We start from the raw sequence: 22874 nt of genomic DNA on the forward strand, positions 1-22874 counted from the left end.
GCAGAGTACAGGGTCAGTGGAAAAGAGGAAGACCCTCAACGAGGTGGATTGACACAGTGGCTGCAACAATGAGCTCAAGCATAACAACGATTGTAAGGATGGCGCAGGACCGGGCAGTGTTTCATTCTGTTGTGCACAGGGTCGCTATGAGTCAGAATGGACTCGACGGCACCTAACAACAACAACAGCATCATAAGTACGGAGCCCTGGTGGTGGAGTGGTTAAGAGCTGCGGCTGCTAACCAAAACGATGGTAGTTTCCATCCACCAGCTGCTCTTTGGAAAGCCTATGGGGCAGTTCTACTCTGTCCTATAGGGTGGCTATGAGTTGCAATCGAGTTGATGGCTATGGGATTTGAGTTTTTTTACCATAAATATCCAAACTCATGCCATCAACATGATTCTGACTCATGGTGATCCCATGTGTTAAAGAGTAGAACTGCTCCATAACATTTTCTTGCCTGTGGTCTTTGAAGAAGCAGATAGCCAGGCCTTTCTTCCGTGGTGCTGCTGGGTGGGTTCCAACGGCCAACCTTGATGTTATCAGTCGAGTGCAAACTATTTGCGCTACCTAGGAACCTCTCCCTTTCACCGATTATAAATTATTAACTCATAGGTTCCTAGGTGGCAAAAATGGTTTGCAATCGGCTGGTAACATAAAGGCTGTAGCCAAGAAAACGCAATGGAGCAGCTGTACTCTATAACACATGGAGTCGCCATGAGTTAGGACTGGTTCAACAGCAACTAACTACAACAATAATATATATTATATAACATTGCATCTTCTTCTATGTGTTGTATTTTTAATATAACTCCATGGGGCAGTTCTACTCTGTCCTACAGGGTCGCTATGAGTCAGAATCAACTTGAAGGCAAAGGGTCTGGTTTATCTTATTTTTTATTTTTAATATACTTTACTTTTGTTGTTATTTTTAGGTGCCATCAAGTTGGTTCCGACTCATAGCGACCCTATGTACAACAGGTTGAAACACTGCCCGGTCCTGCGCCATCCTCAGAATCGTTGTTATGCTTGAGCCCATTGTTGCAGCCACTGTCAATCCACCTCGTTGAGGGTCTCTCTCTTTTTCACTGACCCTCCACTTTACGAAGCATGATGTCTTTCTCCAAGGACTGATCCTTCCAGAATAACATGTCCAAGATATTTGAGACGAAGTCTTGTCATCCTTGCCTCTAAGGAACATTCTCGCTGTACGTCTTCCAAGGCAGACTTGTTCATTCTTCTGGCAGTCCATATTCTTTGCCAACACCATAATTCAAAGGCATCGATTCTTCCTCATCTTCCTTATTGGTTGTCCAGCTTTCACTGCATATGAGGTGATTGAAAACACCATGGCTTGAATCAGGGGCACCTTAGTTCTCAAAATGACATCTTTGCTTTTTGACACTTTAAAGAGGTCTTTTGCAGCAGATTTGCGTAATGCAAAGTGTCATTTGATTTCTTGACTGCTGCTTCCATGGGCATTGATTGTGGATCCAAGTAAAATGAAATCCTTGACAACTTCAGTCTTTTCTCCATTTATCATGATGTTGCTTATTGGTCTGGTTGTGCGGATTTTTGTTGCCTTTGTATGGAGGTGTAATCCATACTGAAGGCTGGACTTTGATCTTCATTAGTAAGTGCTTCAAATTCTCTTCATTTTCAGCCAGCGGTTTTGTGACATCTGCAAAATGCAGGTTGTTAACAAGTCTTCCTCCAGTCCCGTTGCCCCATTCTTCTCCGTATGATCCAGCTTCGCGGATTATTTGCTCAGCTTACAGATTGAATAGGTGTGGTGAAAGGATACCTTCTCACTAGCCTGTCTTAGTCTGGAAGCTCAGCTGGGCCTGTCTGCTGCAGTTGACCCTGCTGGTATTTGAAAACCGGCGAAGTACCTTGCACCATCACAGCAACACAAGCCCTGACGGTAGGACAAACTGACAGACGTGTGGGGATACTCTTCTCTAGAGTTTGCAAACTCCTTTTTTGTGTGCAATCTAAAGAACTTGTAGAGATTTCACCAGTATTACGTGCACTCTTGTGTGTAAGTGTGGTTCTGCACACTTTTGTCACATGTGTAGATTTCTGTGACCACTACCACAACCAAGATAAGGACTATTCCACCACCACAAAGCTCTCCCTCTGAACTCTTGTAGTCACACCCACCCCCACCCCCGTCCTTGTCCCTTGGAGACCACTAATCTGTTCTCCATCCTATAATTTTGTCATTTCCAGGACGTTATATACGTATAGCAGTCAAAGATGAAATATAAAGTAAAAATATTTTAAGAACATAGTTACACTCAAAATCAAGATAACTACCTCAGTGGATAAGAAACGGGAGGGAAATTGAGCGGAACATTTCCCCATGTGGAGGGGACCAGAGTGTGGATGGGGCTTTCCATCCCGGGAAGGTGGACTGAGGTGCCGGGACCGGGACAAGCTCTCGAAGGTGCTTCTAGAAGATCTGGTTCTGAGCTGGAGTCTCCAGGAGGCAGCTACAAAATCACGAAACAGGAAAGGATGTGCTCAGCGACAGAAATCAGAATCAACAACATCCACTTAGAATGAGTCAGCCAATCGAAATTGTAAAGCACACGAGGAAAATTCACCCCATGAAAGGCAGTCAGCTAACTCAAGGCGTAGAAACGGAAACAACAGAGTTCCTAAACAAATTTATATAAGATTTTAAAAAGACAAAAGGCTATAAAATAAAGACAGGCCGCTATGGTCCGTGACTCCAGACAGCGGGGGAGGTGAGAGGTGACCAAGAGAGCTGGGGATGGGGGCTCCAGGGTGGGGTGGTTGCAGTTGCCGGGAGCCGGGAGACAGCGGAGCAGAGCACCAGGGAGTGTATCTTCTAATCTGAAAAAGTCTTCCATGAAAACTTCACTTTTTAAAAATAAGTACACCTACTCCTTGCTTATCGACTATTTCATTGTCCGAAATTTTGCCTTTACAACAGTAGTAACAAATCTACTGTCAGACTACTTGTCGCATTAACAATGTAAGTTTGGCAGTGACGGATGCTGAGGTGTGAGGTGAAAGTGACCGGGGCCCTGATGGTTAGTTAAGGTTGTGTGTCAACTTGCCTGGGCCATGATTCTCAATGGTTTGGCAGTTATGAAATGATGTAGTCATCCTCCATTTTGTGATCTGACGTGGTCATCCTCCATTTCTGCATAACACTGATTTTCCCGTAACAACTTGGTCTTTGGAACCTGATCATGCTGTGTAATGCCGTCTGCTCTCCTGAAAGACTGAAATGGGGGCTATCGTTTTGATGGCTCCATGATTGTGAATGTGCTTCAATCACATGATGCCTCCTGCTATTATTCTTGACATCTGGGCAGTGGATTCACAAATAGCATGATGCCACCGTAACTCTGGATTTTCCTTATGCCCACTGGAGTCTTAATGCACTTGGGCAGCTGCCATCGAGAAGCTGCCATTTCTTGTATTAAGCAGATGTTATGGAAGCAAGTCCACAATTTGTTCTTGTTAGCTGCCACTGAGTAGGCACCGACTCATGGCAACCCGAGGCACAATGGGATTGGACCATGGTGGTCCACAGGGTTTTCACTGGCTGATTTTGAGAAGTAGAATTCCAGGCCTTTCTTCCTAGTCTGTGTTAATACGGAAGCTCTGCTGAAACCCGTTCAGCATCATAGCAACACTCAAGCCTCCACTACCAGAAGGGTGGTGGCCGTGTGTGAGGTGCATTGACTGGCAACCGAACCTGAGCCGCCCGCAAGGGAGGCGAGAACTCTACTGCTCAACCCCCACTGCCCTCGAGTTCCCAATTACCCAGCGTCTAACCTCGTTATGGAAATGACTTTTGTACGTCTGCATGAGATCTGACAGCTATGTACGAGGAGCTTGAAAATGCAACAAGGAGACTATAGGAGGTCAGACCTTTTCTTCCACTTCTCAAATGAGTGACAAGAAGGCATGACCCAGGGGAGATATTAGACTCAAAAATTGGAGTCCTTTTTTTTTTTTTTTCTATAGGAAAAGGCCTGCATTTGATGCCTTGAAGAACCTTGAAGTAGATGAACTCAGAAGAAAAATGCACAAACTCTGTGAGGAAATATCCAGTCTGGTGTGCGAGTGTCTTGGACAGACTGGCTAAAGCAAACATATTCACCGGAGCAATAAACCATACACCCTTGAAAACTCAGAAGATAAACATGGTGGAGGAGAGCTCACTGGGGCTGCTGGTTTTGAAAGTTGTCAGAATATGTTGAACTTTCAGTTATCTCCTAATATAACCAAAACTAAAACAGTTCCTGTCACGTGAACATCAACTCATGGCCACCTCATGTGTGTCAGAGTAGAACTACGCACTAGGGGTTTTCGATGGCTGATTTTTTGAACATAGATTGCCAGGGTTTTCTTCCAAGGTGCTCTGGGTGGACTCAGGCTGCCAACTTTCCTGTTAGGAGCTCAGTGTGCTAACTGTTCATACCACCCAGGGGAGTCCAACTCTTAAATATGAATCCTATTGAAATAAAGGAATTGGCAATCCAAAAACTGACTGGGCAGCAACTAATAACAACAACAACATTCACAGAGAAGAAGAGGCAGCTAGCCACTAGGACTGTGTGTTGCAAGTCAGTGGGAGAGCAGAACATGTGTTTGGCAACCGCGGTTCTGTTCCAGGCCACCTGGAACTGTGCAATGAACAGGATCCTGCCCCATTTTACACCTGCAGAATGCTGCAAGATTAAGAAGGTGTATGAAGGCAAAATGGTGCCCATAGAGCCTGCCATAAATGGAAATTCATCTAATCTTCCACTTCGTTTACACCAAAGAAAATATGAATTATTTCTCACGTTTGGGGAAGTAGCCGCCCTTTCCAAAATGTCTTGGTGAAACTGAGCACAGAAGCAACTGTCAAAGTTCAACTCAGGGTCGATCTCGTTCAAGGCTCCGAGCGCCTGTGTAAACTCTTCATAGCCAGAAACAAAAACCCAAACCCATTGCCATCAAGTCAATTGCAACTCACAACAACCCTAGAGCACTGAGCAGAGCTGCCTCATAGGGTTTCCAAGGAGCAGCTGGTGGATTCGAATTGCTGACCTCTTGTTAGCAGCCGAGCTCTTAACCACTGCACCACCAGGGCTCCAAAATCCTCATAAGCTCACAGATGTCAGGGGAAAAGTGTTACATTTGGAATGAACGACTGGAATTTTCTATGAATACTTGTGGCCTGGTCACAATGGCTGGATTATGTTTTGCTGTGGAATCTGGAAAAAAGTGAAAACAAAGGAATCAAGTAAAACGAGTCGTCCCAGTAAATGTCAGACCACCAGGAAAGACGGAAGAGTGCATCATCCTGAAGTGTGGGAAATACCGTGGTCTTTTAACTTAAAAAGCAGGTGAGATCTGGAGACATAAACTTGCATAGCTGGTCTTTATTTACGGATGAACTTGAAGAAACGCTGTATCCAGTGAGATCTGTTCAAACAAACACAGGTACTGAAAATGCAACAGCTTTGCGTGTTCAATTCCCGGAGAATAAAACACAACCTTACCATTACCCTCCCTTGGGTAAGATTATTGAAACAGTGGCTGAGTTTGCAAGCAGTGGTAGAAAAACTGTTTCCTGACACAAACCCAAAACCAAACCGGTTGTGTCCAGTAGATTCTGACTCATAGCAACCCTACAGGACAGAGTAGAACTGCCCCATAGAGTTTCCAAGGAACGGCTGGTGGATTCGAACTGCCAAACGTTAGGTTAGCAGCTGAACGCTTAATCACTGCACCACCAATCTCAACTACCTAAGAATGAAATGGACCTTATTTGGACTTTGCGACAAGACTGCAGAGAGAATTCCCCACAGTCACTGCCAAGCTGCTGATGTCTATCAAGTGGGATGAACCTCAGCAGGTTGGTCCACTTTAAGAGCATCTTCAGATTTGTCCTAGATTGCGGTGGCTCAGTGGTAGAATTCTCGCCTTCCATGTGGAAAACCCGGGTTCCATTCCCGGTAAGTCTCCTCACACACAGCCACCACCTGTCCGTCAGTGGAGGCTTGCTCCTTGCTGTGATGTTGAACAGGTTCCTGCTGGAGCTTCCGGACTAAGGCAGGCCTGGTGTTCTACTTCCAAAAATCACCAGTGAAAAGCATGTGGATCACAACCAAACACGTGGGTGGTGCAGGATTGGGCACTGTTTCGTTCCATTGTGCAGGGGGGCACCGTTACTGGGGCGGGGTAGGGGGGGCTGACTTGACAGCAGCTAACAATAACAACAGCCCATGGGAGGTATAGGGTAGAGAGGAGGAAGGTGGGTCTCATTAGGAGGAGAGCAGATAGGAGTATACAGGAAGGTGGGTACAACTTTTTGTATGAGAGACTGACTTGATTTGTAAATTTCACTTAAAGCACAATAAATAAATTAATTAATTAAAAAAAAAAGAGCGCCCAGGGTATGAACTCCTGCACTGTTCCTCAGACCCCAAGGAACCTAGCAGCTCTGCCTTCTTCTCTCCCCATCTCAGACTCTCACTATGTTTGCTTTGTGGGTCATGTCCATGGTTTCCAGCTCTGCTTCTCCGGAGGAATCAGAAGGGCGTCAATGCCTTTTTCTCTGCAACTGAAGTCCTGTTGTTAGGTGTTGAGATTTCTTTATAGAGTCTAGATACAAGTCCATTGTCTGACATGTGATTTACAAAGACTTTCTCCCCATATCAAAATTCTTTTTCTTTGTCTATGAGTTGAGATTCACATCACATAAAATTAACCATTTTAAAGTGAACAATTCAGGGGCACTTAGTACACCCACCAGTTGTGCAGCCCTCACCTCTCTCTCCTTCCCAGAAATGTTCATCACCCTAAAAGGAAACCTGTACCCATTTAGCAGTTGCTCCCACCCACCTGTCTCCATCCCGAGTCATCCACAACAGAAAGGTGGTCTCTATGGATTCGCCTAATCTGGACATTTCACATACATAGAACAATTCAATATAGGGTCTTCTGTGTCCGACTTCTTTTCCTTATTGTAATGCTTTAAAGGTCCATCCACATTGCTGTATGTGTCAGGACGTCACCCCTTTTTATGGCTGAATAAGATTTCATTGTGTGAGTATACCACAATTTCTTTATCCATTCATTCATTGAAGGATATTTTGGCTCTTCCAGTTTTGCTTATTGGGAAAGAATCTCTATAATTGTGCACGTTCATATACATTGCGTACCTGACTTCAGTTCTATAGGATACACACCCAAGAGTGGAATTGCTAGGTCGTATGTCACAAACTCTTTTCCAACCACTAAAATATTGGGCCTTTAACCAAACATTTCCACTCATTTCTGCTGAAGGATGTTGGTGCTTTCAGGAGACAAATTTTCAGAGAAAGGCAGGGATCAGATCTAGGACATAGCCAGGCTGCAGGGGCAGGGACTGTGGTGCCTCTCCAACTGACCTTGAGAGCTCAGGGTGGAAGCTGCCTCCTCCCTCTTCTTAGAAGAAGGCAGTGAGACCAGCCCAATGTTCTGGTTCCATAGCCAACCGACTCACCATGAACTCTGAGCTCAGTTTCTCACCTGCAAAATGGGCAGCGAAATCCTGGGATACCTGTTTATATCTCTGGTGCTGGCAAAACTGGATATCCATCTGCAAAAAAAATGAACCAAGACCCATACCTCACACCATGCACAAAAACGAGCTCAAAATGCATCAAAGACCTAAATATAAAATCTAAAATGATGAAGATCATGGAAGAAAAAATAGGGACAATGTTAGGAGCCCTAATACATGGCATAAATAGTGTACAAAACATTATTAAGAATGCAGAAGAAAAACCAGATAACTAAAAAAAAAAAAAAAAAACTGGGAGCTCCTAAAAATCAAACAGCTATGCTCATCCAAAGACTTCACCAAAAGAGTAAAAAGACTAACTACACAGACTGGGAAAAAGTTTTTAGCTATGACATTTCCGATCAGCACCTGATCTCTAAAATCTACATGATACTGCAAAAACAACTACAAAAAGACAAATAACCCAATTAAAAAATGGGCAAAAGATATGAACAGACACTTAACTAAAGAAGACGTTCAGGTAGCTAACAGATACATGAGGAAATGCTCATGGTCATTAGCCATTAGAGAAATGCAAATCGAAACTACAATGAGATTCCATCTCACTCCAACAAGGCTGGCATTAATCCAAAAAACACAAAATAATAAATGTTGGAGAGCTTGTGGAGAGATTGGAACACTTACACACTGCTGGTGGGAATGTAAAATGGTACAACCACTTTGGAAATCGATTTGGTGCTTCCTTAAAAAGCTAGAAATAGAACTACGATATGACCGAGCAACCCACTCCTCAGAATATATCCTAGAGAAATAAGAGCCTTTACACCAACAGATATATGCACACTCATGTTTATTGCAGCACTGTTTACAATAGCAAAAACATGGAAGCCACCAAGGTGCCCATCGATGGATGAATGGATAAATAAATTATGGTATATTCGCACAATGGAATACTATGCATCAATAAAGAACAGTGAGGAATCTATGAAACATTTCATAACATGGAGGAACCTGGAAGGCATTATGCTGAGTGAAATTAGTCAGTTGCAAAAGGACAAATATTGTATAAGACCACTATTATAAGAACTCAAGAAATAGTTTAAACTGAGAAGAAAACATTCTTTTGTGGTTACGAGAGTGGGGAGGGAGGGAGGGTGGGAGAGGCGTATTCACTAATTAAATAGTAGATAAGAACTACTTTAGGTGAAGGGAAAGACAGCACACAATACAGGGGAGGTCAGCACAACTGGACTAAACAAAAAGCAAAGAAGTTTCCTGAATAAACTGAATGCTTCAAAGTCCAGCGTAGCAGGGGCAGGGATTTGGGGACCATGATTTCAGGCGATATTTAAGTCAACTGGTATAATAAAATCTAGTAAGAAAACATTCTGCATCCCACTTTGGAGAGTGGCTTCTGGGGTCTTAAACGCTAGCAAGCAGCCATCTAAGATGCATCAGTGAGTCTCAACCCACCTGGATCAAAGGAGAATGAAGAACACCAAGGACACAGGGTAATTACGAGCCCAAGAGACAGAAAGGGCCACATGAACCAGAGGCTACATCATCCTGAGACCCGAAGAACTAGATGGTGCCCGGCTACAACCGATGACTGCCCAGACAGGGAACACAACAGAGAACCCCTGAGGGAGCAGGACAGCAGTGGGATGCAGACCTCAAATTTTCATAAAAAGACCAGACTTAATGGTCTGATTGAGACTAGAAGGACCCCAGAGGTCATGGTCCCCAGACCTTCTGTTGTCCCAAGACAGGACCATGCTCAGAGCCAACTCTGCAGACAGGGATTGGACTGAACTGTAGGATAGAAAATGATACTCGTGAGGAACGAGCTTCTTGGATCAAGTAGACACATGAGACTATGTGGGCAGTTCCTGTCTGGAGGGGAGATGAGAGGGCAGAGGGGGTCAGGAGCTGGCCGAATGGACACAGGAACAGAAGGTTGGGAGAAGCAGGATGCTGTCTCATTAGGGGAGAGCAGTTAGGAGTATATAAAAACCCTTTGCCATCGAGTCGATTCCGACTCATAGCGACCCTGTAGGACAGAGTAGAACTGCCCCATAGAGCTTCCAAGGAGCAGCTGGTGGATTTGAACTGCTGACCTTTTGGTTAGCAGCTGTAACACTTAACCACGTTGCCACCAGGGTATATATATAAAAAAAAAAAAGGTGTATATACATTTTTTTATGAGAGACTGACTTGATTTGTAAACTTTCACGTAAAGCACCCACACACACAAAAGACCAGACTTACTGGTCTGACGAGACTAGCGGAACCCCCAGGACTCTGGCCCTTAGGCACCCTGCTAACTCAGAACTGAAGCCACACCTGGAATTCACCTTTCAGCCAAAGATTAGACAGGCCTATAAAACAAACAACAACTCACGTGAACAAAGTGCTTCTTAGGTTGATCAAGTATATAAGACTAAACACGCAACACTTAGCCAAAAGCAGACAGGAATGCAGGGAGGGACAGGAAAACTGGATGAATGGGGATGCGGAACCCGGAACAGAAAGAGGGAGAGTGCTGACACATTGTCAGAATTGTAACCAGTGTCTCGAAACAGTTTGTGCATAAGTTTTTGAATGAGAAACTAATTTGCTCTGTAAACTTTCACTAAACTCATTGCCTTCCAGTAGATTCCGACATATAGCGACCCTATAGGATGGACTAGAGCTACCCCATAGGGTTCCCAAGGAGCACCTGGTAGAATCAAACTGTCAACCTTTTGGTTAGCAGCTGTAGCTTTTAACCACTGTGCCACCAGCGTTTCCAAAGTTTCATGTAAAGCACAATTAAAAAAAAGAAAAAGGTGCTGGGAAGAGGGTTGAGCTATTTTTAGATAAATGGAAAGGGAACCCAGAATGTTGACACTTGGATTATACATGTGAACATTACCCACTCTTCATACTGCTGTATACAATGGGGAGCTGCTGGGGGTTTTAAAACAAGGGAAGGGAGATCACCTGGAGTGTGGAGAATGTAGAAGTGGGGAGAACGAGTAGGAAGCTCGTAGTAATAATTCAGGTAGATAATGATAAAGGCCCTACCAAGGCAATGACAGTAGAATTATTGAGGAAGGGGAGAATTCCAAACATTTCAGGTGTAGAACTAATAGGATTTGGAGACCAACTGGTAGAGAGGCATGGTTGAGATATCTCCAATGATTCTACCTTGAGTAACTGGGTGAATAATGATGCAGTTAAATTACCAGTGTTCAGAAATACAAGAAAAAGGGTGGATTTTATAAGAGAAAATGGTGATTTGTAGTTGGACATTCAGTGGAGATAGACAAAAGACAGCTGGAGATCAAAATTTCTGTAGTACTTTGGAATCAAGCTGCAAGCATGACAGTTGTAGACAGAAGAGAAGAAACTGAGTATGGAAGCATGGTGGCCAGGAGCACTTAAGAACTGGATAAAGGGGTGAGGGTCTGAAAAGAAATCCAAAGGAAGAACCCGATGTCATAAGTGCTGAAAAAGGAAAGTCAGGAAGTGAATGATCAATACTGTGAAATGCTGCTGAAAGGTCCAGTAAGATGCTTGCCGAAAAGAAGCTACTGGGTTTGAGAAGAATTATCAGTGGACAGTAGAGGTAGAAACCAAATCGTTGTTGGTAAAGGAGTGAATAAGGAGCCTCGCTGGCACATTAGTTAAGTGCTTGGCTGCTAACTTAAAGGTCAGTGGTTTGAACTCACCAGCCACTCCGGAGGAGAAAGACGTGGCAATCTGCTTACATAAAGATTACAGCCTTAGAATTCCTATGGGACGGTTCTACTCTGTCTTACAGGGTCAACATGAGTCAAAATCGATTCGAAGGCAACAGGTTTGATAAGGCATGAATGGCAGTGAGAACATGGGGTCAGCAAATCAAAGCTCTTCTCAAGAAGTTTGGAGGTAAGAAGAAGATGTAGCGCAATAGCTTGAAAAGGAGGCACCGTCCATAAAGGATTTTCATTACCACTATAGTCTTAGCCTAACGTTTTGTATCTAGCCCTGAGGGTACAATGGTTAAGCGCTTGGCTCGGCTCCTAACTGAAAGATTGCTGGTTCATGCCAACCCAGCAGCTCTGTGGGAGAAACACCTGGTAATCTGCTTCCGTAAAGTTTACAGACTAGAAAACCCTATGGACATCTAAAGCAAAGATGAAAGGGTAAGTGGACACGGAAACCAGATTACTGAAAGTGAAACCTCCAAAAGGGAATTAATGAGAATGTTAAAACACTTGGAAAAATGTAACTAATGTCTATGAACAATTTGTGTAGTAATTATTAAATGGGAACCTAATTTGCTGTGTAAACTTTTACCAAAAACAAAATAAGATATTATTAAACACACACACACACACACATCCTTGGCAGTTCTGGAGGCCAGAAAGTCCAAAATCTCTTAAGAGGGAGGCAGGAGGGTCAGAGGCAGAGAGCGAGATTGGAGGAAGGGGCCACGAGCCAAGGACCTCACACTACACGCTGGAAAAGGCAAGGAAGCAGGATAGTGTCCGGCTACCATTACTGAGCGTTTTGATGAAGGACCCAACAGGTGGATTCTGATCAAAAAGAGGAAAAGTGTAGAACAGAACTTCTAACTCATACAGAAACCAGACTTACTGGATCCACTGTGACTGGGAGAACCCTTGATCTACCCGTTGCTGTCGAGTTGATTTGATTCCTACTCACAGCGACCCTATAGGACAGAGCCTCCATAGGGCTTCTAAGGCACATACCAACAACAGACACTATGTATTAAATGCAATAATATACAGGTAGTCCCCGGGTTATGAAGGTCTGACTTATGTACAACTCATAGCTACGAACCAACTCCTGTAAAGCCTATTACATTAAAAATTTGAGGTAATAATAGATGCTACTTTTGATGCACATCAAAACATCATTATTATTATTAATGAATTATTATGTTTTAGTGTATCTGGAAGTATTTCTTTAATTTTTTTTTAGGCATAGAAAGTTATGCTATATACTAAGACAAGCATTTAACTAATTGCCATTAGATACAAACCATACCTAACTGTTTGGACTTAGGTACGAATTCGACTTAAAGACAGATTCAGGAACGGAACTCGTTCGTAATCCAGAGATGCCTGTATCTAAAAGTTAAAATACCCAGTCCATAAGGCTTATCTATTGTTCTTTTCATCTCAATGACATCTGCATTACTGAATGGTACTTGAGCACAAGAGCTGTCAGAAAATCAGCTGAGGCCAATGTAAGAAGGAAAGAATGCTAGGATGGATTTTTCTCCCAACCACATGTGAGATCCAGGTCTAGAAGCCCTGGTTTCCTTGGCCCTTCTGGCTTCAGCTTTGTGAATTCTGTACCAGCTGATCCTTCACTCTTTATTCCTGCCACCACTCTTCCCTCTTTCCATCTTACTTGTTGCTGGGCTTACACAGAAAGCAAGTTCTAGGTATACTAATTACCTACAGGGTTTGGAAGCCCTGGTGGTGTAGTGGTTAAGAGCTCTGGCTGCTAACCAAAAAGTTGGCAGTTCAAATCCACCAGGTAGGTGCTCCTTGGAAACTCTATAGGGCAGTTCTACGCTGTCTGGTTTTTTTTTTTTTTTTTTTTTTTAATGAGGTTTAGTTGACTTTTCATGTTAAAAAAAAAAAAAAAAAGCTCAAACCCACTACCATCAACTCAATTCTGACTCATAGTGACCCTATAGGACAGAGTAGAACTTGCACATAGGGTTCCTAAGAAGCTGCTGGTAGATTCAAATTGCTGGCCTTTTGTCTAGCAGCCAAGTTCTTAACCACTGTGCTACCAGGGCTCCATGACTAAGAGGTTTTAATTTGGGGGATTTAGCTTTGCCAAGCCATGCATTTTCTCTCAAATTGCTGGGTTAGAGGCTGGTCTTTGTTCTCAAGTTAAGACTAAGCTTACAGGAAGCCAAGTAAAATGACTCATTCTGGAATCACTCTTACTGCATAGGGAAATGCTTCCTCAACGAAATCTAGGGGAGTCTATTGTTAAGTTGGTTTCCTCTAAATTCCATAGAGGACAATATATCGTATTTTTTGCAAACAACTTACACATGAAAATAACGTGTGGGAATGATGAAATAAAGTAGAACTGTTCTGGCCTAGTAGGCCCATGTATATACCTCATTTACCCATCCCCCCATAAACACAATCCATGACTTCTGAAGGAAGAATTCCCAGAAGGTTTTACTGTTGAGGTGACATGTTACCTGAATGTGAGGGAAGGAGCTGAGTCAAGGATTCCCCAGACTCTCTTGCAGCTAGAGTTGTGAATCTAACTGACTGCAATAGGATATCAGGAGAACAAAAGTGATGAGGCCATCTTCTTGCTGCTGCTGGATTTTACTCAGCTGCAAAGTCAGAAACATGGGGTCTTTACACAATAGGGATCCAGAGTCCAGTCTTCATCTTTATGGTTGTTCAGAGATAGTTTCAACAGTGCTGGCTTCCTGATCACTGAATCATAGCTACTCTGGTAATTTCTTGAACTCAGCTATGTCCTGAGTAGGCAGAGTAAGGTAGACGTTCCTTTGGCTGGTCAGTTTTGCAGGGCTCTGGCAGTCATTCAAGCAGGACTTGAAGATCATCTACATGCTAAGACTCTTGGTTTTGTATCTGCAGACTGGACCCCTCTCCTGAACTCTAATTCTCATACACACATCTGTGCATTCTGCATGTCACTTGGATGTCCGCTGTTGTTGGGTGTCATCAAGTCGATTCTGACTATAGCAAACCTATGTAACAGAAGAGAATAACCCCGTAGGGTTTTCTTGACTATAATCTTTGTGAAGGAGATCTCCAGGTCTTTCTCCCACAGAGCTGTTGGGTGGGTTCAGACAGCCAAGCTTTCCATTGGCAGTCATTCGTTTAATGGCTCCTGGGATGTCCATTGTTGTTAGGTGCCATAGAGTCAGTTTCTACTCATATCGACCCCATATACAACAGAACCGAAACACTGCCCAGTCCTGCACCATCCTCACAATGCTTGCTCTGTTTGAGCCCATTGCTGCAGCCGCTGTGTCAATCCATCTCATTGAGGGTCTTCCTCTTTTTTGCTGACCCTCTACTTTACCAAGCATGATGTCTTTCTCCAGGGACTGCTCCCTCCTGATAACATGTCCAAAGTATATGAGACTGGGTCTCGCCATCCTTGCTTCTAAGGAGCATTCTGGCTGTACTTCTTCCAAAACAGATCTGTTCGTTCTTATTCAGTATTCTTCACCAACACCATAACGGAAAGGCATCAATTCTTCTTTGTCTTCCTTATTCATTGTCCAGCTTTCACATGCACATGAGGCGATTGAAAACACCACAGTTTGGGTCAGGAACACCTGAGCCCTTAAAGTGACATCTTTGCTTTTTAACACTTTTAAGAAACATTTTGCAGCAAATTTGCCCAATGCAATGCATCCATTGATTTCTTGACTGCTACATCCATGAGTGTTGATTGTGGATCTAAGTAAAACGAAATCCTTGACGACTTCAATCTTTTCTCCATTTATCATGATATTGCTCATTGATTCAGTTGTGGGGATTTTTGTTTTCTTTGTGTTGAGGTGTAATCCATACTGAAGGCTGGAGTCTTTGATTTTTATCAATAAGTGCTTGAAGTCCTCTTCACTTTCAGCAAGGAAGGTTGTGTCATCTGCATAGCACAGACTGTTAATGAGTCTTTCTCCAATCCTGATGCTAATGCCCCTTTCTTCTTCATATAGTCCAGCTTCTCAGATTATTTGCTCAGCATAGATTGAATAGGTATGGTGAAAGGATACAACCCTGATGCACACCTTTCCTGACTTTAAACCACGCAGTATTTCTTTGTTTTGTTCGAAAGACTGCCTTTTGGTCTAAGTATAGGCTCCCCATGAGCACAATTAAGTGTTCTAGAATTCCCTTTCTTCGCAATGTTATCCATAATTTGCTATGATCCACACAGCCGAACGTCTTTGCATGGTCAATAAAACATAGGTAAACATCTTTCTGGTATTCTCTGCTTTCGGCCACGATCCATCTGACATCGCCGGTGATAGCCCTTATTCCACGTCCTCTTCTGAAATCAGCTTGAATTTCTGGCCGTTCCCTGTGGCTGCACTACCGTAACTGCTTTTGAATGACCTTCAGCAAAATTTTACTTGTGTGTGATATTAAAGATATTGTTCGATAATTTCTGCATTCTGTTGGATCTCCTTTCTTTGGAATGGGTACAAGTATAAATCTCTTCCAGTCGGTTGGCCAGATAGCTGTCTTCCAAGTTTCTTGGCATAGATGAATGAGCACCTCCAGGGCTGCATTCATTGTTGAAACATCTCAATGGGTATTCCATCAATTCCTGGAGCCTTGTTTTTCACCAATGTCTTCAGTGCAGCTTGGACCTCTTCCTTCAGTACCATCGGTGCTTGATCATATGCTACCTCCTAAAATGGTGAATGTCGACCAATTCTTTTTGGTATAGTGACTCTGTATATTCCTTCCATCTTATTTTGATGCTTCCTGCATCAGTTAATATTTTCCCTGTAGAATCCTTTGGTATTGCAACTCCAGACTTGAATTTTTTCTTCAGTTCTTTCAGCTTGAGAAATGTCAAGTGTGTTCTTCCCTTTTTGTTTTCTATCCCCAGATCTTTGCGTATGTCATTCTAATACTTTACTTTGTCTTTTCGAGCTGCCCTTTAATATCATCTGTCCAGCTCTTTTACCTCATCGTTTCTTCCTTTCACTTTAGCTATTCTGCTTTCAAGAGTAACTTTCGGGGTTTCTTCAAACATCCATTTTGGTTTTCTCTTTTTTTCCTGTCTTTTTAATGACCTCTTGCTTTCTTCATGTATGATGTCTTTGATGTCATTCCACAACTCATCTGTTCTTCGGTCATTAGTGTTCAATGCATCAAATCTATTCTTGAGATGGTCACTAAATACAGGTGGGATATACTCAAGATGGCACTTTGGCTCTTGTGGACCTGTTCTAATTTTCTTCAACTTCAACTTGCATATGAGCAATTGATGGTCTGTTCCACGTTTGGGCCCTGGCCTTGTTCTGACTGATGATATTGAGCTTTTCCATTGTTTCTTCCCACAGGTGCAGTCAATTTGATTCCTGCGTATTTCGTCTGGCGATGTCCACATGCATAGTTGTTGTTTATGTTAGTGAAAAAGGTATTTGCAGTGAAGATGTCATTGGTCTTGCAAAATTCTATCATGCTATTTCCATTGTCGTTTCTATCACCAAGGCCATATTTTTCAAAATGTCCATTTGTCCGTATGTCTATTAAGCATGTCAGATTTAGCATTCCAAAAACTGAGTTCCTAATCTTCCCACACAAAACCTGTTTTTCTTTTATCTTCCTTATTTTAATAAATGGCAACTTCATTCTTCCAACTGGTCAAGCCAAAAATCTTGGGGTCGTCCTTGACTCATCACTTTCCCTCACATTTAGAATCCCACTGACTGGTTCTTCAAATTGTATTCAGTATTCATCTACCTCCCACCACCTCCATAGCCACCACCCAAGTCCAAACCACCATCATCTCTCACCTGGTTGCTGCTACAACCTAATAACAAAACCCCAAACCCACTTCTATCCCTGCACCCTCCTCTCACAGTTATTCCCAGCACAGCAACCAGAATGATCCTTTTAAAGCAGAAGCCATACCATGTCACTCCTCTCCCCCTAATTCCCTGACACATTCTCCAGTATTCCCCTTTACTCAGAGTGGAAGTTGAGGTCATTACAAAGGCTTACAAAGCCCTATACAGGCAGACCCTGGACTGTGAAGGAGTTCCGTTCCTAAGTTTGTCTTTAAGTCGAATTTGTAGGTACGTCAGAAGAGTCAGGTACTGTTCATATCTAACGTCAGTTAGTTAAACGTTTGTCTTAGTATATAATATACCTTTATTTGCATTAAAAATTTTAAGAAACAATTCCAGATACACTAAAACATCTTTAACATAATAATACAGTAGTGATAATAATACTGTTTGGGTGTATGCTGCAAAGTAACTTCCGTTTGTTATTAGGAACCATTCTCCGTACCTCAAATTTTTAATATAATAGGCTTTCCAGGGTTTGGTTCATAACTACAAGTTGGATGTAAATCAAACGTTCGTAACTTGGGGACTGCCTGTAGTTGAATTTATCTACATTTTCTTTTAAAGTAAGTGCCTTTTGTGTCTCATTGAAGAAATTCTTCCTTACCCAGTTTTATAGAGGTATTTTCCAATATATTCTTCTTCAAGTTAGGTTTTTGATTTGCATGTGTAGGTCTTTAATCTAGAGGAATTTGTTTTTGTGTATGGCATGAAGTAGGGAACTAATTTTATATTTTATTTCTACAAGAATATCAAATTGGCCTATCATCATTTATTGAATAAGCCATCCTTTCACCACTCATGGAAAACCCTGGTGGCGTAGTGGTTAAGTGCTATGGCTGCTAACCAAAAGGTCGACAGTTCGAATCCACCAGGCTCTCTTTGGTAACTCCATGGGGCAGTTTTACTCTCTCCGATAGGGTCACTATAAGTCGGAATCAACTCGATGGCAGTGGGTTTTGGTTTTGGTCCCCTCTCATGTTTCCTCTAAACACACATGAGTCTGTTCCTGGGCTCTAGGTAAGCTGAGGGCACATTTGCCTATTGTCGGGTCAAGGCCACTGTCACCATACATGGGCTTCATGAGAAATCCTGACACGGTAGGGCCAGTCCCCATTCCTTGCTCTTTTTTGTTCTTGGTCCTTTATCATTCCATGTATATTTCAAGATGTTTTCAAGTTACACACACAAAGGGAACTGTTTGATTTTTAGATTAACTATAGGGACGACTGACATCTTTACAATGATGGAGCTTCCCACCCACCAACATTCCACATTTCTCCATATTTTTGTGTCCTTTATGCTTTTTTGTAATACTCCCGTGAAGGTTTCTTGTTTATTTCTATAGATGATGCATTCTTAAGTATCCATTTTTTTGGTATTGTGAATTGTATCTTTTCCTTTACTACATTATTAAATAGCCCCTGCTGCTCTGTAGGAAGTTACAATGGGTCTGTCTTATACCAGGAATATTTCTGAATACCCTAAGCAGGCCTAATACTCCCCGTGCACATTCCCCTAGGTAGACAGTGATCTGGCTACTAATAATGAGCTCGGTTTCTTTCTTTGTAAACTCTGTACACTTAACATCCTCTTCTGGCTTTGCTGATGCACCACGAGCACCCAGCCAGCTTGTTCTCCCACGGCGCCAGCGCTGGGGAGCACTCACAAACCCCCGCTCCAGCAAGGATCACATCAGGGAAGCCTGCAAGGAAGCTGCTAGAGTAAGCTTCGCCAGTTTCATTTCTTACTTACGAGCTCCACTTTGTAGATTCTTCCACAGGCCTGAGGTCATTAGCACCAGGAGCATCCAGCCATGGTTTAGAGCCTGAAGCCAGCTTACTCTTCCATTGAGACTGCACCAGACACACCCTGTCTCACGCCTAGTTTCGCCTTGAAGATGGGTCTGAGACTCCACATGGAAGGAGATTTAGGGACCCCACCTTGAGTCTGGTTGTGCCTGCTCCCCTGCTTCAGATGTGGTGGGGAGGGGCTAAGTTGCAGATGGCATGAGGTAAGGTGGCATATGCTCCCTATTCCAGATGTTCCCAAGTGATAGGGGGAGCCTCATGTCCTCAGAGCCAGATACCAAAGGGGAACCTTCTGGGCCAGACTGAAAACCAGGCTCCCCGATCCCTGCTCCCGCCCAGTTACTTCCCATACCATCCACGGCTCCAACATCGGTGCTCCATACTGTCTGAGGAATGATGACTCATAGCACAGAATATTTCACCTCGTCTACTCTGGTAGCACAGTTAAGCACTTGGCTGCTAACTAAAAGGTTGGTGGTTCGAACCCACCAGCCACTCCATGGGAGAAAGATGTGGCAGTCTGTTTCCATAAAAATTACAGCCTTGGAAACCCTATGGAGCAGCTCTATTCTGTCCTATAGTGTTGACTATGAGTTGGAATTGACTCAAAAGCAACTAGTAACAGGTACCTTTATAATACAGGAAAGGATGATAACAAATGCCAGGAAAATTAGATTGTCTCTGATTAGATGTGGCCTAGGCATTAGTGAGGGAACACTGGTGGTATAGTGGTTAAGATCTATGGCTGCTAACCAAAAGGTCAGCAGTTCAAATTCACCAGGTGTTCTTTGGAAACCCTATGGGTAGTTCTACTCTGTTCTACAGGGTCGCTATGAGTTGGAATTGACTCAACAGGAACAGGTTTGGTTTTTGGTTCAGGCATTACAGAGCTGAAATGGGTTGGTACTGGCCATTTTGAATCAGACAGTCACACGGTCTACTATGCTGGGAATGACACCTGGAAGAAGAATAGCATCACGTCCATCACCAAAAAGAACGTTTCAAGATCTGTCCCAAGGTACAACCCTGTCAGTGATAGGATAATATCCATATGCCTATTAGGAAGACCAGTTAATATGACTTTTATTCAAATTTACACACCAACTGCTAAGGCCAAAGATGAAGAAACTGAAGATTTGTACCAATTTCTGCAGTCTGAAATGGATCAAACATGCGATCCATATACGTTGGTAATTACTGGTGATTGGAATGTTAAAGTTGGAAACAAAGAAGAAGGATCGGTAGTTGGAAGATACGGTCTTGGTAACAGAAATGATGCTGGAGAACACATGATAGACTTTTGCAAGACCAACAACTTATTCATGGTAAAAAACCTTTTTTCACCAACATAAATGGTGACTATACATGTGGACCTCACCAGATGGAATACACAGGAATCAAATCGAGTATATCTGTGGAAAGAGACAATGGAAAAACTCAATATCATCAGTCAGAACAAGGCCAGGGGCCAAATGAAGAACAGACCATCAGTTGTTCATATGTAAGTTCAAGTAGAAACTGAAGAAAACTGGAACGAACCCATAAAAGCCAAAGTACGACCTTGAGTATATCCCACCTGAATTTAGAGACCATCTCAAGAACGGATTTGACGCATTAAACACTAACGACTGAAGACCAGATGAGTTGTGCAAGGACATCATACATAAAGAAAGCAAGAGGTCATTTAAAAGAAAGAAAAGACCAAAATGGATGTCAGAAGAGACTCTAAAACTTGTTCTTGAATGTAGAGTACTAAAGTGGAAGGAAGAAAAAATGACGTAAAAGATCTGAACAGATGATTTCGAAAGGTGGCTCGAGAAGACAAAGTATTATAATGAAATGTGCAAAGACCTGAAGTTAGAAAACCAAAAGGGAAGAACATGCTCAGCATTTCTCAAGTTGAAAGAAATGAAGAAAAAATCCATGCCTTGAGTTGAAATAGTGAAGGATTCTACAGGGAAAATATTAACTGATGCAGGAAGCATCAAAAGAAGAGGGAAGGAATATACAGACGGAGTCACTATACCAAAAAGAATTGGTCAACGTTCAACCATTTCAGAGAGGTAGTATATGATCAAGAACTGATGATACTGAAGGAAAAGGTCCAAGTTACACTGAAGGGAAAAACACTAAATAGACAATAACCGTAACTGTTGCCAGCGGGTCGATTCCCCCTCATAGCGACCTTACAGGACAGAGTAGAACTGCCCCACACGGTTTCCAAGGAGTGCATGGTGGATTCAAACTGCCAACCTTTTGGTTAGCAGCCGTAGCTCTTAACCACTATCCTACCAGGGTTTCCAAGTAGACAATAGACAACAGATAAGCGGTAACTTTGGTGAAGGATGAGGCAGTACACAACCCTGGGGAAGCCAGCACAACTTGTCCAAGTTAAGGTCATGAGAATACCATACCATAGACACATCCAAACTCCCTGAAGGACCAAATTACTGGGCTGAGGGCTGTGGGGACCATGGTCTTTGGGAACATCTAGCTTAACTGGCATAACATAATGTATAAAAAAAATGTTCGACATTGTACTTTGGTGAGCAGCGTCTGGGGTCTTAAAAGCTTGTGAGTGGCCCTCTAAGATACTCCACTGGTCTCACCCTGTCTGGAGCAAGGGAGAATGAAGAAAACCAAAGACACAAGGGAAAGATTAGTCCAAAGGACTAATGGACCACAACTACCACAGCCTCCATCAGACTGATTCCTGCACAACTAGATGGTGCCTGCTGGCTACCACAACCGACTGCTCTGACAGGGATCACAATAGAGGGCCCGGACAGAGCTGGAGAAAAATGTAGAACAAAATTCTAACTCACATACACAAAAAAAGACCAGACTTACTACTGTGACAGAGACTGGAGAAGCCCCAAGAGTATGGCCCCCAGCACCCTTATAGCTCAATAATGAAGTCTCTCCTGAGGTTCACCCTTCAGCCAAAGATTAGATAGGCCCATAAAACAAGACTAAATGGGCACAGCAGCCCAGGGGCAAGGACAAGAAGGTGGGAGGGGACTGGAAAGCTGGTAATAGGGAACCCAAGGTCGAGGAGGGGAGAGTGTTGACATGGTGTGGGGGTGTAACCAATGTCACAAAACAAATATGTGTATTAATTTTTAATAAGAAACTAGTTTACTCTGTAAACCTTCATCTATAAAGTACAATTTAAGAAAAAAGAAAAAGTCAGAAAAGGTGTGTGTCCAGGTTGTATCCTTTCACCACACTTATTCAATCTGTATGTTGAACAAATAATCCGAGAAGCTGGACTATATGAAGAAGAACTGGGCATCAGGACTGGAGGAAGACTCATTAACAACCTGCGTTATGCAGACGACACAACCTTGCTTGCTGAAAGTGAAGTCAACTTGAAGCACTTACTGATGAAGATCAAAGACCACAGCCTTCAATATGGATTACACCTCAACATAAAGAAAACAAAAATCCTCACAACTGGACCAATAAGCAACACCATGATAAACGGAGAAAAGACTGAGGTTGTCAAGGATTTCATTTTCCTTGGATCCACACCCATGCAAGCAGCAGTCAAGAAATCAAACTACACATTGCATTGGACAAATCTGCTGCAAAAGACCTCTTAAAGTGTTAAAAAGCAAAGATGTCACTTTAAGGACTAAAGTGCTCCTGACCCAAGCCATGGTGTTTTCAATCGCCTCATATGCATATGAAAGCTGGGCAATGAATAAGGAAGTCCCAAGAAGAATTGACACCTTTGTGTTGGTGAAGAATAGTGAATATACCATGGACTGCCAGGTCTGTCTTGGAAGAAGTATAGCCACAATGCTCATTAAAAGCAAGGATTCTGCGAATTTGTCTCACATACTTTGGACATGTCATCAGGAGGAATCAGTCCCTGGAGAAGGACATTGTGCACAGGGTTAACGAAAAAGAAGAAGAC

General features: G+C 42.9%; 1 pseudogene; it reads left to right on the forward strand.

The window, feature by feature from the left end:
* The window catches only part of LOC100671619 (phosphatidylinositol 4,5-bisphosphate 3-kinase catalytic subunit beta isoform-like), a 50053-nt pseudogene that overhangs the window by 19139 nt on the left and 8040 nt on the right, over positions 1–22874 (forward strand).

This window comes from Loxodonta africana, chromosome 7 (genome assembly GCF_030014295.1).
Source record: "Loxodonta africana isolate mLoxAfr1 chromosome 7, mLoxAfr1.hap2, whole genome shotgun sequence".
NCBI classification, from domain to species: Eukaryota; Metazoa; Chordata; class Mammalia; order Proboscidea; family Elephantidae; genus Loxodonta; species Loxodonta africana.